The sequence below is a fragment of the Marmota flaviventris genome, chromosome 8 (assembly GCF_047511675.1).
Source record: "Marmota flaviventris isolate mMarFla1 chromosome 8, mMarFla1.hap1, whole genome shotgun sequence".
NCBI lineage: Eukaryota > Metazoa > Chordata > Mammalia > Rodentia > Sciuridae > Marmota > Marmota flaviventris.
The window spans coordinates 70,122,755-70,139,901 of NC_092505.1; the positions used below are offsets into that span (position 1 = coordinate 70,122,755).

The window sequence follows — 17,147 nt, forward strand, 5'->3', positions numbered from 1 at the left end:
GGGACATTGAGAAAGGGACAGATGCAGGGTGTTTTGGAGGTAAGCCAGCAAAAATTGGAAGAGGAGGAGAAAGTTTGTTTCTAAATAAAGAATGCTTTCGTTTCTATCTTTAGTTCAAAAGCCTTTTATGTCAAATGATAGAGCAGTTAATAAATTAATTCTAAAAATATATCTAATGTACATTTAGGCTACATGTTCAAATTCTTTAGGTCTTTAACATTTTTTCTATTATAAAAATAGTAGATGTTTATTAAAGAAAGTTGTCAAATAAAGGAGAGCAACAATTTAAGAATGTAAGTCTATAATACAAAAGAAGCTATATGCATTTGTAAGAAGAGAATGCCCATTTATCCCAAAGAAATATGATTTGATCTTGTGTTGGGGGTGGTGCTGTATCAGGTTTTGCCTCTTTTTCCGTAGCATCTTTCAAAACCTGAAAACAATTTAACAATGTTAACACAAATGCTAGCTGTGGACGTTTTTCATATATCAGAGGTGATTTCCATCATTGGGGCAAACGGGCCTGGGAATGCCCAGATGTCCTAGTATGTCAGGAGCTGATAGAGGGCACATCCATCTCACCAAGACCTTAAGTATTATGCAGAGTCCCTGCTGCAAATTCATTTCCATCCGTGTTTCGACAGGGAAGGAGGGGGACTACAGCTATTTACAGCAACAATTGCCTGAGCAGGGACTGAGTAATGCAGTACCTTGAGGAAGCTAGGTTGGAAATCTTTGTCAAAAGGCAATCAAGTCTATAGTTGGAACCGGCCACTGTGAGCCCCTAATCTGCAGGGGAGCCCTCATGCTGTTTTTAATTCATTTGCCTTTTTTGCCCCCCTCTGCATAAAGACTGAAGATGTCATTGAGGTAAGATGGGCAGGAGTGAGTCCTTAGGGGGCACGCCCAGGGATAGAGCCCTGCAGAGAGCAGAGGGGCTGCACACTGCTGGTATGGATCCTCCCAATGCCCACCCCCGCGCCGATCCCTTCAGAGGCTGGTGAAGTCGGGGCGAGCTGGTAAGGCTGCAATGTGGCACGCACCAGCTCCTCGCAGCATCCTCTCCCCTGCCGCGCGCAGTAATGGATCTCTGCGTCCTAAAAGAGGAAGATAATGCCGGGTTTAGCTTATAAATAGATGGTTGTATGCTCTCCCTGCGAAGCATTGATTGAGACAGCCAAGCTGACTATTGATCTAATTTTAACTTACATTTTAGCCCGCATCCTCCCCGCCTTGCTGTCGCAGCTCGGCGGAGCGCAGGACACGCTGTCTCGTGCGACCGCCAGAGGGCGGACCACTTGTCTTTCTGGCTCCCTACCCGTCTGGCCTCTGTTTACACAGACTTACAATACTGGCCTTTATTGGGTTCGAAAAAATAGAAGTTTGATTTTCCTGAGCCCAGGATGACCTCATCACTCATGAAAGTCAGAGAAACGCGGAGAATTGGATGACAGGCAGCTGGGAAATAAAACTTGCATTTCACCTCCTCCCACTCCACCACCTACATGGAGCCTGGGGATGGGCTTCTTATCTAAAACCCACGCTGCCGGAGCCAGGAAGTGGGGGAGGGCGGTAGGAGTGGAATGTTAAGATCTTCTTGGTACCCTGGGTTTCTGTTTAGAAGATTAATATCACCTACTCTCTGCCTACGAAGGCTCTCTACTAAGCTGTCACCAAATGCCAGCACACCAAGTCTCCAGGAAAGAGTAGCATTGCTTTAAAATATTATTAGTTATTCCTAAACTCAATTTATCTTGTCAAAGTTTGTATAATGGTCATCAGCAATTTTATACTACTGGCTTGTAAATTTCAGATCTTCTTATAACATCAAATGAATAATTTCAGGTAATTGAATTCTGACACCTTTTTGCTTACTACCACGGAGCACAGGATAGCCTACCTGTCAAGAGGAGACAGAAGATACTGCCCCAGAAATTCCCCAACCCTAGAGCTCAGGATTTGAACTTCCTTCTGAGGTTGAATAAAACATACTAGTAGGAGCTCCTGTTTATCAAGAACCCCATTGTGTCAAGCATTGTATTGTTTTATATTTTTTACCTCATTGTGGATCCAGAAGACAATATATGAGATTCTATTATTATCTCCATTTTCCAGTTGGAGAAACTGAGGCCAAATTCTTTACCTAAAGATGAGAATTAGAAAGGGGCAGAGCCAAGACTCAAACCTCAGTAGTGAGTGACCCAAAGCCGTTGCTATAGACCACCCTGTCAAATGTCTTAAAGACAATCCTACCCCCGGCAAGATCTTCAACTCTCTCCACATCCAAATAAAGACGAGATGGCTATTTTCAAATGAGGCCTGCTTGGGCCTAAACCAAAAATCTCTTCATAGGGAGATCTAGTACAAAAGTGAAAAACTTAAAAAGAGCATATCATCTGCAATGTTGCTTCTGCTAATACCTTTTTAGTATGGAAATGAAATTATCAGATGGGAACTTTCAGTAAAGGGCTGTTACCTGACCACTCAGTCAACAAATTCTTGCTCACAGTGGCCTGGCCATTGTAGTGGGCACTGTAGCCCTGCAGCAAGAAAGGCAGGGAATCTTTGGAGGGGAAGAGGTTATAAATACGTGAACCACTAAACACATAATTCTTGATGATCATAAAGGGGGAGGAGTGAATCAAGAGAGGCTTGAGGAAATGACATTCAAACAGAGAGCCTCAGGGTGAGTAGGAGTGAGGCAGATCTAGATGGGAGCCCGATGTGGGGAGGCGTGGAGGAGGAAATGACCCTGGGAAAATAGTGAGTGGGAGAAGAGGCTGCAGAGTTCATGTGGGATTTTGTATACCAAAGCGAAGATGAACATATTCAGTGCAATAGGAGACCCCTTAGAGATTTGAGCATGAGACAAAGTGATCCAATTCATGTTTTAGAAAAATTGCTTTGTCTGCTGTGGGGAAATGGGATGGCAGGCAGAGCGAGGAGGGGGTGTGGAGAGACTGTCAGGAAGTTACTTCGGTAGCTCAGTAAATGATGATGGGGGCTGGACAAGGCTTGGCATGTTGGAGATAGGGAGAAGTGGACCGACTCTTCAGGGTTTGGTGATGGATTGGACAGGATGACTGACAGACAGATAGGGCTCAAGCTGTCTCCTGGGCTCTGGTTTGAGGCATTGGATTGAGTGAGACCACCATTTACTAATCAGAACATGAAAAGGAGAGAAAATTTGGCAACCTTCTCATTTGAAGAGTGAAGGCTGCTGACCACCCAGATAGAAAGGAGAATTGAACAGCAAGTGTTGAGTGATTTGTCATTTCTTCAATGCAGTTACTCTCTTGCAGCTGCTGTTGTCATTGTGTTTTTGTTGTTGTTGTTGTTGTCATTGCCTCCACAGTCAGAAAGGCTAGCATTAGTATTGCTGTGAGTACAAGAGAATAAGAGCGAGATGTGGTAGCGCATGCTTGAAATCCCAGCATCTCGGAAGGCTGAGACAGGAGGATTGAGAATTCAAAGCCAGTCTCAGCCAAAGTGAGATGCTAAGCAACTCCACAAGACCCTGCCTCTAAATAAAATACAAAAATAAAATAAAATAAATAGGGCTGGAGATGTGGCTCAGTGGTTGAGTGCCCCTGAGTTCAATTCCCAGTACCCCCAAAAAAATAAAAATTAAAAAAAGAGAATAAGAAAACAATGAATCAGTGGTATGTATATGTGCTTTTGTGATAAAACCTGGAGTCTGTGGGCTCCTAAGGAACCTGAAGAAACCAAGCAGCAGCAGACAGAAACCAATCAGCTTCTTCTATAGGACTCACAGGGCCAGGCAGCATCTCTGAGTTTACAGTGCCCCATACAAGGAGAATCAGAATGTTAGAGCTGGGAAAGGTCTCCTTACAAAAACTAAAGACCCAGAGGGATGAAGTAATTGGCCCAAGGTCACATAGCATTCTTGTAAGTGAACAGGGGGGAAAGCAATGTTTCTGTTCTTTCCTATGCTGCTTTGCCTCTCAAGGGCTGGGGCTTTCTCTCTTAGGCAGGAAAACTTCATGAGGAGAGGCTGCAGAGCTGCTACTCCGCCAGGAAAATGTACTGTCACCCAAACACTTTGAGAAATGCAAGTCTGTAGACATTACATTCACCCCTGCATGCTGCAGCTCTCCAGATTAGAACCCTGCCCCTTCCTGAGCATAGGTTGGCAATTGTCCAGGAGGCACGGAGTTCATCCAGCCCCTGGCAACAGATCATTCTTTCCCTAGGCAGAGAGGTGGACAGATTATTTCCTTCCCTCACCAGGATGCACGCTTTCCATTGTGGGAATTTCCCCGTTATAAAGAAAGAGTTGATCACACACTGTGCGCCCGCCTCCTTCCCTCCAGAACACTAAGTTTATAAAGCAATAAAGACTAGCTGATCCTTTCCTTCCTCCTCACTCTATTTCTTGCCTTCCTTTGTTTGAGCATGTTAGAATTGGACTGGAACTGCAGCTCAGCATCCGTCCTGATATATGTAGAAACATGAGATGCAAACAATTGTCCTGCCACTTTGCCATATGAAGAGTGTCATAAAACTAAATTTTGCCACTATCAAGGAAAGTGAGAAAGACAAGAATGGTTTGTCCATTTTATCTATCACATCCTTTTGAAATAAGGTTTCCTACAACTATGGCTGGTGAGGGTTATGGATCTTAGTCATTAGGTATAAACAATCCTGTTTGCTCGAATTCACTAATTTCTTTTGATCTCTTCAAGTGGTAAATGCTACTGTGCTTCTACATGGTTCTTCTTCTGAAGCATTTCTAGTTCTAGAATATCATCATCTCTTCCTTCCATTGTAAGGATGGTAGTAGTAACAGCAGTGGTTCTCTAAGGAAAGACATTCTATACTACAATTTACAGAAAAGCATCTGATGGCATTTCTCAGCGGAGACTGATATTTTTGCAACAGAGAATAGTCATGTGACCTTTTTAAAACAAGTAACTGGGTAAAAACAATGGCATAGGGAGATAGTTAGGAATCATTTCTGGAGTATAGAATTTATTCACTGAGGACTATCCACAATTTAATCAAATTACCTAAATGCTAAAAGCTACTTCAACATTCAGCCATATATGCTTTTAAAATTCTCACATTGACTAAAGGAGCTTTCATTTTTTTATCTACATTTTCTGTATTTTCAATGGTTTCTACAATGCAAATATATAAACTTGATCAAGAGGGGAAAAAAAGCAAAATCACTTTTTAAAAATTCCATCCCACATTGAAAAGACAAATCAAAATTCAGAGGATAACTGGGTAAAGGTTGAGAGTACTTCTTAATATTAATCCCTAACAAAAGTAATTTGGTACAAAATACCTGTAAAAGCAGTGCAGTCATTTAAAGAAAAAAATAGGAAGAGTTTAAAAAAGTTGCCTTGAAATTAAAAAAAAAAAATTATTATTTGATACCAGAGAGTAACAGGAATTTGTCATTCATGCACCAAGTGACACACTAAAATGGCACTGCTTTGAGGCATTTCTTCAGTGGAGAAAGGCATGGCTGCCCCTGAACATAAGCATTATGCTGGAGGGTGTCTCCCTGGGATCCGCATCCAGTTTGTAAATATGACATGCAATGAGTAACTAACCTAATTAGATTCATGGACTTAATGAGCAGACAGTGGCCCAAAGTGCTCACCAACAAGCAAGATGTAAAGATTAAGGAAGGAAAGGGACAACTTAGCACCGTAAAAGATGGCAGACCTTTCACAACCAGTCGACGGGCCAGAGATGGCAATTTCCTTCTGAAAATTGTAAGGAAATGAATTATTAAGAACAATTATCTGAATAAACAAACAGAAGCATGTTTCTGCTTTTCATGCTGCTTATCTAGCCTTAGCAAGCTGTTCATTCATAAGAAATATTTATTTAACAACAAAGATTTTATGAGGTCCTTTTCTTTTCCTGGCCATCTTGATAGAGTTTGACAGGCTGTGGCATGAACATGGTGCTTTCCATCTCTCTCTGGTGGACACAAATAGCTTGACTTTCGTGGTGGTTGTTATTTTGGGGGAGATCTGAACTTGGCTTCTTGATGCTAATGAGAGAAAGAAGACTGAGAATGAAAATGTCCATGTTATTTTTTTTCTCCAACTTCTGCTGTGAATATGAAATATTATTCTGTTATTGGAGCATACATACCCTTTTCCACTCTTTAGTCATTTAAATCATTTCCTCCCCTATTGTCCCTTCAGTTTGGAGCTGTGGTTTCCCTTACTTTTCCTGCAGAAACCCATGTGCACCCAATCCCCTGGTGCAGAGAGAGAAGATGGGCTGCAGATTGTTTGTTTTCCTCTACACCTTGCTGAGGCTTCACCAGCCTTTGTCCCACTTTGAAAGCACACTGGAATGTGGAGGAGTGAGGTGACCTGAGCACAAGGATAATCCTACGTTCATTTCCATTATTACCCCATTTGCAAACTTCAGAACTTTATCTGTTATAACAAATTGTTTGTGGCAAACTCCACAACTAACTGGGACAGTATGTCACAACACTGTGCTCGAGAATTAGACATGTAATGTACTTCCATTTCCAAGATGAAGTGAGGGACTTTGCCACAGAGGGCCCCTGGACTGACCAAGAATAATATTTCATATTCACAGCAGAAGTTGCTCCATGAGTAGCTGGTTAATCTGTAGGACGGAAAATAAACTCTTTAAGATTCAAGGCAAATTAAAAGAAATACAATATGCAGGAAGACTGAAACAACCCAGATTATGATGACACATATCAACACATAAATACTACATTGACCAAGGCATTGACCCTTTTGGTGACTCAGTTTCCTCTTTTTCAAAATAGAACAATTAATGATGTTCTCCTCATAGAATTGCTATCAGCACTACACTCTAACCAGCTGAGCTAACTGGCCACAGCCTAGGATGGCTAATACCTGTAAAATGCTGTGGATGCTGCCTGCCTGCCACCTAGAAAGCTCTGTAAGTGCTAACTCATTATTACTACTGTCATTATGTAGACACAGCCATCTCAATGTTAAACCCAGAATAAGCTCCACCACTGTTAGTGTTGCTAATTTTACTAGCTCTAAATTCACCCTAACTATAACGTAATAATGAAAGGGAGAGGGATTTGCAGCCTTTCTTTTAGTTAGTTCAATCCGTTGTTGAGGCAGAATGGAAGTATAGATAAATAGAAAATTAGCCTTTAAACATGGTTGATTTCTAGTGGAAGTGCAAATTGGCACACACCTTCTAAAGGCTGTTAACAACCTTAAAACACAAATACCCTATTCCCCAGCAATTCCTCAACTGTGAAATTTATCTTATGGGAACAATCAGGGATGTGTGAAAAGACATATGTGTTAGATTCTTCTTCAAACTTATTTCTAATACTGAAAAAATTGGAAGAGACTTAATGTTCAACAATAAGCTACAAGTTAAAATACACACATTTGTATGATGCCATGCATCACAAACATTAAGTAGAAGATTACAGATTGACGTGGACCGATGTTCACAATATATAGCCCAGGGAAAATAACAGGTTACAAAACCGTATATCATAAAAATACTATAAATGTAGCAGTCGGGTCAGGATATATCAATGCAAGCATTCCTTTTTAAATGAAGCTTGTAACATTCTGAAAACTTCTTTGAACCTTCCAATTTACCCATAGCATACATCTTATTTTTTGTCCTATTCTTAGTTAAACCATAGTCTAGTCCATTGATTTTTTTGTAATGCAATCTAGTTATTAAAGTCTTCTGCTCTTTCTGTTGAATAGTCTGTCAAAATGCAGTATTATTAGCTGTCACTGTTCGTAGTTCCAAGCTTTCCTCCTCTGATCTGACACTGTCTACTCCACCTTCACTAACTCCCACCACAGCAGGGAGGAGAGGGGAATCTCTTTTGTGCCGGAGAGCATGAGTAGAAGGGAGGTGACCAAGACCTGATCTGATGCCACTTTATTTCCATGGCTCCTACTGCTACAGCTCAGTGCAGCTGTCTGCACGGTTTCCCAAGGCCATATTTGGCTTCCCTCACAGAGCACTCCTTTCTCCTACCATGGAAGCTGTGTGTCTCTTTGACATCCACCCAGGCTGCTGTACACCCCCTACTTCTACCTTAATCTCTGCGCTCCCAGTAAATTTGTAGCCCGTATCTTTGGAATCAGGAAGAACTGAAGAAGGGATTCTACTTCCTCCTGTCTTCTAGGCAAACTGCAGGATCTCTTCAAGTTCCACTGACATAAAGTATTCCTTTGAGCCTTCTGAAATCACCTGTGGAGCAGGAACCCTCAATCTTAAAAAGACACAATCTCAAACAGCTGTCTTGCCCCCTGGGGTGGGGATGGGAGTGGTGGGGATAGGATGGGATGGTGAAAGAACCATGGAGTAGAGGAAGATACTTTGTCATCCTTGAGTTATTGTAGAGGGCCATCTCCAGAATCCCTGAGGACACCTTCCATTTAAAAAAAAAAAAAAAAAAAAAAAAAGCAAATCAACTTTAAGTGTATTTACATCAGATAAAATGCACCTGATAAACGTACAGTTGATGAGCATTAATAAATGCCTACAAGGATCTAATCACCACAAGACACAGAACACTTTCATCTGTCCAAAAAGCTCCTCTTGGCCCTCTGAAGTCACTAACTGCTCCCCTGACTAGGCACCACTGATCTGCTTTCTGTCCCTTGAGATACAGTGCACATTTGCTAGCATTTTGTTTAAGTGGCATAACAGCATTACCGTCTTGTGTCTGGCTAAGCATAATGTCTCTGAGAGATTCATCCCTGCTGTTGCTGTATCTTCTTTCCTTTCATTGTTACGTATTATGCCCCACACACACATATTGATACATCACAATTTGCTCATTCCATCATTGCTGATGGTTATTGGGGTTATCTTTTTTTTTTTTTTTTTTTTTTTTTAGGAAGAGCTAATTCTTATGAAGAAAGTTACTATAAAAGTCCATGTGCAAGTCTCTATGTGAATTATTCTCTAATGTCTCTTGGGTAATTACATAGGAATAGAATGCCTATGTCATATGGTAGTGTGCATCTAACTATAAAACTACCAAACTGTTTTCCAGAGTAATTGTGCCATTTTTTATCCCCACTGAAAGTGTACAAAAATTCTAGTTCCTCCATATTCTTGGCAACAGTGGTTTTCATCTATCCATAATTTTAGTCTCTTTAATGGGCTTATAGTATCCCACTGTGGTTTTAACTTGCATTCTCCGGATGGCTAATGAGGTTGAATATATTTTCATGAGCTTATAAGCTATTTATGTCTTTACTGCTAAGGTATCTGTTAGAATCTCTTGTTTATTTTTTCAAATTATTATTACCTTTTAGAATAGTTTTTATTTGCAGAAAAATTGCAAAGATTATGCAGGTTCCTATATACCACATACCCAGTTTCCCATTTGTCACAACTAATAAGCCAAGGTTGATACATTATTATTAAGCACAGTTCATACAAGTTCTGATTTTCTTTTTTTTTTAACTTATGTCATTTCCACATACCCTCCCATGATCCCATCCAGGATGTCACATCAAGTAGAGTCATTACATCTCCTTAGGCTTCTTCAGATCATGTCAGATTCGAAGACTTCTCCAGCTTTTGATGACCTTAACAGTTTTGAAGAGTACTGGTTGGGCCTTTTATAGAATGTACCTCAATTGGAGTTTGTTTGATACCTTTCCAATAACTACGGTTGTGGTTTTGTGGAGGAAGACCATGGAGGTAAATTGCCATTCTCATTACATCATGTCAAGGGTACATGCTATCAAAATGACTTATCACCGTTGATGCTGACTTGATTAAAGGGCTACGGTTCTTTGTAAGAGTGGTTCTTCTCCACTCTAAAATTTCTTTTCTTCTTTTCCATACTATATTCTTTGGAAGGAAATCATTATACACAGCCACACTTAAAGATATGAAATAATATCTCCTTAAGGCAGATTATCTGAACAAATGGTTTTAATGCTTCTGTACGGTGATTTGTCTATTTGCCCATTGATTTATTCATTCAATCATTTTTTGATATTGTTATGAACAGTATACACTCAGCATTTATTTTATACTTCACTATTGGTTATAAACCAATACTCATTATCTATTTTGTTGCTCAAATTATTCCTGCTTTGGCCATCAGAAGTTCTTTTTAGTTAGCTCCTATGTCCATATGGTATATCTTCACCATATGTTTTTTGAACACTTCCTTACATTCTGGAACTACAAGATGAACCAGGCTCATCTATAATATTCCTTGCATCCTCTCTAGAACCAGCTGTTTCTCTCAGGAATCCTGGTTTCTTTCACTGGAGAATGTTATGAGAAACCAAGATATAGGCTCTGAGTGTACATACTGACTCTAGAGTGTCTGCTGTCTATTTTTAAAATAAGGTGTCTGTTATGGTTCAATTATAAGAGGCATTTTGGGGTTTTAGTTTTTAATTCTCAATACAGGTTCTCTATCAGATACACAAATATAGAGAATTAGTTTTGGTTATTTGGGTGAGGCTAATCAGGAATCATAGAAGCCTTTTAAAACTGGTCTTTACATTGGCCTCCTGGTGCTCAGACTATTATTTTGGTGTGCAGTTTTGCCTTGATGTTCACTAATCTTAGAGAAGAGGAACGTGCATTTGCTGTTTCTCCACAGATGAGCAACAGTGTGGGAAGGATGGCTGTGAGGTGCTTAGAGAAACACTGAATTCAACAGTGAGTCCACAAAGGGCGCAAGCATGAAGCTCAGACTCCAATAAAATTTGAAACAAACAGAGCATGATTATTTTATATGACACTGAAAAAACCCAATGTCAAATATGACTTCTGTGTTTACACTGAAAGCAGGAAAGTGGCTCTTGTTTGGTGATAGGCGTATAGCCACCACCATCCAGAGCAGGAGGGATGTCGATATTAAAGCCCTGCAGTTTTAAGTCCCTTCTGATGATTGAAATGTTAGTGGCATTTTCTCAAAATATAGCAGTAAGCCAAAATATTCATGTTCACACCAGCTGAATATCTAATATCTGTAGGCAAAGAATTATGGAAGAAAAATGATGAAAATGTAATTCTCTTTTCTCTATGAACTTACTGTTTGTTTGGTACAATGATTTCTGAATTGTTAATTGTATACCCATATTAATGAATTTTTTGTGTTGACATATCCAATATATATACTGAATATTTATAAACCATGCAAACACGCTTTATATTTCACATAAACATACAGGAACATAAAAATTTTAATAGAATGAGATAAGGAAGAATATAAATAACTGTTCTAATATTTTCTCTCTACAATCCAGTGGATGATCCTGTTCACTGCTTGGGCTATTTGCACCCTTATAGGGGCTACTTCTCTATGGGAATAAAAGAAAAGGTGTGTGTGTGTGTGTGTGTGTGTGTGTGTGTGAGTGACAAAGAGACAGAATAAAAAGTGTTTTAAAATGGAGACTGGAAATAATGCATCTAAATAAAAATGAAGTCAGTTTATTTATTTTGTTGTGTTTTGTTTTTTAAGAGTCATCAACTTAAGACTCCAAATCTTAGGAAACTCCCAAGACCTGAATTCTTCCAAGGTCATTTATGTCATTCATGGGTATTGTGTATCTGCCACCTTATTTCAAGGTGAGTCAAGATCCTCCAAGTTCCCAAGTGTTCCTCATTGTACTGTCTCATTTTGAGAACCACTGATCTAATGTGCATTAGAGCATTGCTATGTCCTGGATTTTTGTGTTTCCCCCAAATTTAAACCTAATACCCAGTGAAATAGTATCAAGAAGGAGGTTTTGGGGGGTGATTGCATCATGAGATCTCTGTCTTCATGAATGGAATTAGTACCCTTCTAAGACAGCCTGAAGGAGCTTGATTACCCTTTCCACTCTGTGAGGACACAGTAGAAGGCAATATCTTTGAAGGAGAGAACAGGCCTTCACCAGATACCAAATCTGTTAGCAACTTGATCTTGGACTTCCCAGCCTCCAAAGCTGTGAGCAATAAATTTCTGCTGTTTGTAAATTACCCAGTCTAAGGTATTTGTTATAATACCCCCTAATGGACTAAGACAAACACCCTGGGAGATTCTGATGCAATTGACCTGGGGTGGGCTCTGGGCACTTGTGTTTATTTAAAAGCTCCCTAGGAAATTTAGGCCTGTAGCCAAAGTTGTGATAATTCTTCTAAATTTGCAGCTTTCCCTGTGAAGGTAACAGACCTCAGTCGATACTGGACTGGTTGTAGCTATAACCTCCCAAATTATCAAACTAATTGCAGAACTAGGTCCTTCTCTTCCCCGAATATAAATTCCACCTGTGCATTCATAAAGAACTTTGAAAGGATCCTATGGTCTAACATTCAGACAATAATGCACCAGAGAAGATGCCCTTGTCTCCATCTTTCAACTTCCGTGTCTCCTACAATTAGCCATCGATAACTACAACAACAACATGAAACAGGGCGTAACCTAATTGTAGAAAGTAAATTCAGTTATGATGAAAATCAGAATGAATTAGAATAAGTTAATTAGTAATATCAATTGACTATAATTATTCTGCAAGTTCACCTGTAAGAAAAATTATCAAGTGAGATGAAAACAAGTTGGTTTAGGAATTACCTTTTAAAAAACTGATCATGGTTGTCCATACACCTCCAACAAAAGTCCTTCATAGTATAAACAAGAATTACTATTTATACTATGCCTCTGTTCTAAGTCAATCTACTGTGTTATCAAAGAAAATGCCTTTTTCCCCACCATTTTCTCTTTTACTAAGGCAGGCAATCTTTTGGAACAGACATGTTTCAAATTCAGACTTTTCCAGATTTTAGAAAGTAATATAATGCATAAATAGTACATTACATAACCCCTAAGCAGAGTCTTGGGCAGATCCCACAGTCAAACTCATTAATATCTCTAAGTGAATATTTGAATATAGATGATATGCAGAAAAGTTATACATAACCTTATGTCAAGCCAGTTAGTTTTTGCCACCAAATAAGTGGCACAAAATAGGATTGTTAAAAAAGGAAGCTTGTTTTCCAGAGATTTGGGAAGTGTAAAATTGTAGGTAAGAACCGATCAAATGGAGTTATGCCTAGAATAATTTTCATTAAGATGATTAAAACTAAAGGGAGCTGAGTGTGGTGGCACACACCTGCAATCCCAGCAATGTGGGAGTCTGAGGCAGGAGGATTGCAATTTTGAAGCCAGCCTTAACCTCAGCAACTTAGTGAGGCCCTAAGCAACTCAGTGAGACTGTCTCAAAATAAAAAATAAAAAAAGAACTGGAGATGTGGCACATTGAGTTCAATCCCTAGTACCAAAAAAACAAACAACAAAAAGAAACTCTCAAGGGAGCTTTGGGTCACCTATAAATTAATCAAAATACCTTTATTTCCTTGAAAGATAGTGATTTGAGGCAGTTCCTTCATTAATATTTGTGGAAGCTTATGCAAAAATGGGAATGGAATTCTATTAGCATATGCTAACGAACTGTTCAATAACTGTGATCTCTCTGCCTACCTTTTAAAGTATACCTTATACTGCAAGAAATCTTAAATATGTCTGTATTTCATTATTTTTATATATGACTGGATATCTTTGATGAATGAGTAATAAAACAAAGGCCTATGTAATTCATCATTCCTAAACTTGGATAACCTTAAATATAGAAAAAATACAAATAATTTGTTATAATTAAGTTGACACATATTTGATAGTAAATGGCTAATGGGTTAAAATTTTGAATATATATTCATGAAAAAATAAAAAAGTTAATGTAAAATATTGACAGAGCAAAACTTTTTCATGGTTTTAAAAACTTATTTTCTTCTAACATGTTGAAAATTTTCTATTAAAATTATAAAGAATAATAAAACAAAATTTAAATAAAAATATATATGAAACAAAAATGTATTATTTGATTTCAAAAATGTAATTATCTGTTATTGAATGTATTAATAATAAAATATTCACAATTCTAACATCTGATGTCCATCTAGTTGCCAATGTAAAGAATCAGCATCATTATTCCTGCAAGTTATGTCTAGACCTACATTTATGCACATATACATTTTTATTGGTTATTAGAAGCATTTAACATTGCACAGTATTTATTAGCCACCATGTGCAAATGCCATGAATGCCACATGATTTACAAGCCTTTCTGGACCATAAATTAGAACACAGAATGAAGCAGGGAAGAGGACATTCAGTTCTAATGCAGAGAATTCTTTTCTGTACACAGATCTGTTGCATTTTTGTTATCTGGGAGAAAGGATTTGGTGAGTTAATTAATTTTCATTTTCTCCTACTGAAGTGCTTCTAAGGCTTAGATCTTTTCATTCTCCAAGGTCCTGTCCCTAGTATTCAGATACAGACTTTTGTTTATAAGACCTGGAGAGAATATTTCCCTGGGGCTTGAATAGTGCTCAAAGGAAAAGCAGTTTCAGTGACCAATAATCCGGTGACAAACTGAGTATAAGATCCTGACTATCAGAGGCACCAGCGCATCCTCTAAGAACCATGTAGGTTTTTGATATGCAGAGCATTCTAAAGCAAAGGTGTAACAATGGTAAAAGTGGAGATATTAATATATGTAGGCCAATCCAAGCAAATATCTGCTATTTTGTTTAAGAAAAAAAAATTCTAAGAAGGAAGCATCTGAGCCAACTATCTAATGTTCAAATAATTTTTTCCCCTGGATGTTTGCTATAGCATGGGTATTGTTTGAGCATGTCTCCCAAAGGCTCATGTGTTAGAAGCTTTGTGCCTACTATGATGACAATAAGAGATGCTGGGACTTTTAAGATGTGCAGCCTCCTGGGAAATCAGGGAGTGAGTAGTTCTCATAGACCCCAGTTAGTTCTCTGGAGAGGATTGTTATAAAATAGTGAGATTGGCCACTCTGCAATCTGTCTGATCTCATTTTGCCATGAGTTCTTTTCCTCTTCCATACCCATCTGCCATTGTGATACCATCCACTATGAGGTCCTCACCAAAGATGAGCTGATAGCACCATGCCCTTGAGCCCCCAAAACTGCTATATACACTTCTTTTCTTTATACATTACCCACCCTCAGGTATCTTGTTTTACCAATGGAGAACTGACTAATGCATTGCTTGATATTAATGGTTGGCAAACCATTGCTCATAGTCAATTCAGTTTACTGACTATTTTTGTACATAGTTTTTTTTTTATTTTATTTTATTTATTTATTTATTTTGGTGTAGATGGACACAACACAATGCCTTTATTTTTATGTGTGCTGAGGATGGAACCCGGATCCCCCACCCCCACCCCCCGTGCTAGGCAACTGCTCTATCGCTGAGCCACAATCCCAGCCTCTGTAAATAAAGTTTTATTGGAACATGGTCATTTATTAAATTTTGCATTGTCCATGCCTGCTTTCACACTAAAATGGCAGACCTGAGTAGCTGCAAAGGCTAAAATTTATTCTCTGGCCCTTTACTGAGAAAGTTGCCAATCCCTGCTCTATTTCATGACTGGCTGACATCTTACACAATAATGGAGGGTCATTTCTTCACTTCTAGCCTGAGGTGAGATAGAAAACCCTGTCAGTGCCATGTCTACAAGTGACTTCACTTGGAAAGGGTTTTTTTGTTTGTTTGTTTGGTTGGTTTGGTTTGGTTTTAATTAGAGCATTATATTTATACAGAACATCTGGATTCCTTTTGACTTAATTTTACATACAAGGAATTTGATTTCAATCCCCATTTTCCCTTCCCTTTCCTCTTCTCCTCCCTCCCCCTTTTCTCCCTCTTCTACTGATCTTCCTTCCACACCTTTATTTATTTATTTTTTATTGGTACTTTCTACATATAGATTCCCTTTGCTGCATTTGTGTATGTATATAGCATGATTCTGTGAGATTCATTCCAGATTTCTTTCCCTGCCCTTCCTCCCTCCCTCCCTCTCATTCTCTTTCTACTCCACTGATCTTCCCTCTGTCTTTATTATATCTGATCCCTTCCCCTACTGCCTTCCTTCCCTTATTTTGCTTTAGCTTCCACATAGGAGAGAAAACATTTGACCCTTGATTTCTCCGAGTCTGGATTATTTCACTTAGCATGATTTCATATGAGAAGTTTTAAATACCCACTCTTAAAGTTAAATAACTCTTTTTAGGTAATCCTCTTGATTTTAACCTTCTCTTTCTTATCTGAAACCAAAACTTAAATTTTCACACATGACTAATTGCTAAACAGGCTCACAACTTAGGAATACATATGCAAAAGCCTAAGATGTTGATCACATATTGTTCAGAAATGTAGAAGCAATTCAAACTTATTCCTTAACCAGAGGCCCTTAAACCATTTAGAGTAGTGAGATGCACCTATTTAACTCATGGGATTTGAACTATTTCCATTATTTAACCCCCACCACCACCCAAATTTCAAACTGTTGATCTTTGGAAATGCTTTGGGCATTCTATGACAAGGGCTTTCAAAATGAAATGCAAATTAAGTTTTAATGAAGTGCAACTGTTGAATAGCCATGAAGTAATCAGGACATTTTCTGTTCTTTATACTTGATGTAGGAGAGCTTTGTTTACTTTATTATCTTCCATGTACATGTTTCTCAACAAAAATGCAGAGACTGCAGAGAATGGTTATAAGAGCTATAAAGTAAATGCCTGCACCTCCAGGTAGCTATCCTAACTAAAGGACACTCTGATGACCAGAGAACTCTGTTGCCCAAAGCAAGTCAAAAGTGTGTTTGTCTTTGGGAAAACAGGTGGTGCTGTCTAGTGGAAAGATGGTCATGACTGGTCTTGATTGCTGGTTCAGCCACCCACAGTTTTGGAAATTGAGAAAATTCAGTACTCTTCCTGAGCCTAATCTACAAAGCAAAGATTGAGTGTGCCTTGCAGAGTTACTATGAGGATATCAAATAACAGACCTGCAATGTATGGCATTTGATAAATGATAATGTTCATGGCTTTATTTTCATTTCCAGGGCTCAGTGTGGCAACATATTCCAGGAGTAGGAGTGTCAGAGAGTGGAGTGAAATGAGACAGATCACAGGCATCCTGGAATAATCAATGAGGCCACCAACTCTGAATCACCCCATTTCCTCTTCTTCTCTGTATAGAAAGTCAAGGCTTCATGACAGATCACAGACACCCCTGGAGAAAATTCAGACCCCAAGGCAGTGAGGAC

General features: G+C 38.9%; 1 long non-coding RNA gene across 1 annotated transcript; it reads right to left on the minus strand.

Annotated features, from left to right (window-relative positions):
- Positions 1-349: 349 nt before the first annotated feature.
- LOC139706781 (uncharacterized) lies at positions 350-1,311 on the minus strand. Its single transcript, XR_011708431.1, has 3 exons — positions 1,210-1,311; positions 1,044-1,097; positions 350-433 (listed from the first exon to the last, which is right to left on the minus strand). It is a non-coding gene; the product is annotated as an uncharacterized lncRNA (long non-coding RNA).
- Positions 1,312-17,147: the final 15,836 nt, after the last annotated feature.